Source organism: Octopus bimaculoides, chromosome 21 (assembly GCF_046866305.1).
Source record: "Octopus bimaculoides isolate indiv1 chromosome 21, ASM4686630v1, whole genome shotgun sequence".
NCBI lineage: Eukaryota > Metazoa > Mollusca > Cephalopoda > Octopoda > Octopodidae > Octopus > Octopus bimaculoides.
In genome coordinates, this window is record NC_142948.1 from 26,047,515 (window position 1) to 26,050,200 (window position 2,686).

Genomic DNA, 2,686 nt, shown 5'->3' on the forward strand with positions numbered 1-2,686 from the left:
TTCTCTGAGGAGGTGGGAGATGCTTACGTGACCACCCAGCCCCCAGAAACAGGGTCTAGTGTGGGTACTTATTTAAGCTCTTCTCTCTTTATGGAGCATAGACCATCGACCACTTTTTTCCATTGTTCTTGGTTCTGAGATGTTTTTTCTGCTTATTTCCATTTGGACACCTACTTTTTTTTTATAGCTCTGTCTCACTATCCCACCTCCAGCTATTTTGAGGGATTCCTTTCTTCTGCCTCCCTTGTGGGTTCCAAGTCAGCGCCAAACGCATCATGTTTCCCTGAAGGGAAGGCCTTCCTCTTTCAGTTCTTGTTGCTTTTGAATTGTCATCGGCATTACATATACTAAAATTAGTATACAGAGAAGATTAGTATGGACAATACACAAATTCGTGAAATGTTCCATATTTTTGACTCAGTATTGACGGTGGTGCTGATTGCTGTTGCTTTTCGTCACCGGAGAATACCACCTCCCTTTAGACCAGTGTTTCTCAACCATCTTTTACCTGTGGGCCCTCTGAATTTTATTTTACATGGGTGGACCCTCCTGATATAACCCCAGACCTCGAGCTGAAACAAGTTAAAATGTTAAAACTTAATGCTTCTGTAAGTTGGTAATTTTCTACGTAACAATGTTGGTAAAAAAGAAGGGGGTAAAATTACTTTTTCGAGTCATACCGACTCATAAGGGCCGGTTTCCCGGTTTCATGGCGTATATATACCCTACCTAGATGGATGGGACACCGGCCCATCGCAGGATTACTCATTTTTACCAGCGGGGTGGACTGGAGCAACATGGCATGAAGTGTTCTGCTCAAGAACACCACGCGTCTCCCGGCCCCGGAACCGAAACCACAATCTTACGATCATGAGTCCAAAAGGTGGGAAAAGGTGGTTCATACTAGTCTGGTCTTTAACCAGTCAAGCATAGGAGGTCCTACAAGGACCTTGCGGTTTGCTGACATAGCTCTCAGGGTGATTTGAGGCACGCAAGCGACCATATCGCAATAAGGATTCGATCCTGTGGTGATCAGTGTAGTACAGTAGTAACATGCAGAGAGAATAGACAGCATGTCAATAATCCAGAAGCGGGAGTGTGCTGGTCAATGACTTCTCGATAATTAATTATTCGATGCGCTTCGATCATACCGCTTTCGATATATAACTACCACCGGACTTCAATCATACTAGAAATTATCACTCTGACCTTTGACATTGGTCTTTAACCTATCTTGGTCCAGAAATGTACGTTTAATGTGTGTGTGTGTATGTGTGTGTGTGCATGTGTGTGCGTATGTGTGTTTATGTATGTGTATGTGTATGTGCGTGTGCGTGCGTGCGTGCGTGTGTGTGTGTGTGTGTGTGTGTGTGTGTGTGTGTGTGTGTGTGTGTGTGTGTGTGTCAGTTCCCTAATATATTAATAAAATTCTCCTGACAAGGAAAATGTTTTCGGGGACTAAGAATCTGCTAGAAATAGCAGCTAAATCTCTTTCGAATCACACCCGGCTTTCTTAATGAGGAAAGACGTTAGATGATTTAGTCAGAGCGCCATCTACCATGGTCTAACACTGGATGTTCAAGGTTAACCTGAGACTAAATAACAAGAGGGGCAGCAGCAGCAGCAGCAGCAACAACAACAACAACAATAACGATGACGACGGCGACAACAACATTAATACGTTAAATTCATTAACAACGATTTAACCCATCGTTGCTCTTTTGACATGCCCCAGACTGCTTAATTATACATACATAGCAACCATGGAGGCGCAATGGCCCAGTGGTTAGGGCAGCAGACTCGCGGTCATAGGATCGCGGTTTCGATTCCCAGACCGGGCGTTGTGAGTGTTTATTGAGCGAAAACACCTAAAGCTCCATCCACGCGGCTCCGGCAGGGGATGGTGGCGAGCCCTGCTGTACTCTTCCACCACAACTTTCTCTCACTCTTTCTTCCTGTTTCTGTTGTGCCTGTAATTCAAAGGGTCAGCCTTGTCACACTCTGTGTCATGCTGAATATCCCCGAGAACTACGTTAAGGGTACAAAGTGTCTGTGGAGTGCTCAGCCGCTTGCACGTTAATTTCACGAGCAGGCTGTTCCGTTGGTCGGATCAACTGGAACCCGCAACGTCATAAGCGACGGAGTGCCAGCAACAACAACAACATATCAACCAAGGAAAAGATGCAGGAAAAGCAGTAAAATATGGCAATTGTTGCAGACTTTGTGGAGTTGACACCTAAGACACCACATACAGCATAAGCAGTTGTCCGAAAATGTCATCACGGTATTATCTACCGATGAGACATGATGCTGTGGCTAGGATACTCTATAATGAAATTCATCGGAAAGGTAACCCCGAGGACAAAGAAATAAGAACTCACGGTATGGTAGAAACCATAGTCACTCATAATAAAAAGGAATACTAGTGGAATGTACCAGAGAAGGCATGAAATGGAATGTACCAGAGAAGATATGAAATGAAATATGAAATTTACTCGTCGCTTCTTCTCCTTAACCAGACCGATCCATTTCTCGATTGTATTGTAATTTGCGACGAAAAGTAGATTCTGTAAAATAATAAAAAAATGTTCTTCGCAGTGGTTGGACCAAAATGACGCACGGAAAATTTTCCCTAAAGCCGAGCTCTTTAAAATGAAGGTTATGCTGACAGTTTGGTGGTATACTG

At 43.9% G+C, this 2,686-nt stretch overlaps 1 pseudogene; it reads left to right on the forward strand.

The window, feature by feature from the left end:
- Positions 1 to 323: 323 nt before the first annotated feature.
- On the forward strand, positions 324 to 414 carry LOC149131526 (U6 spliceosomal RNA; annotated as a pseudogene).
- The last annotated feature ends 2,272 nt before the right edge of the window (positions 415 to 2,686 follow it).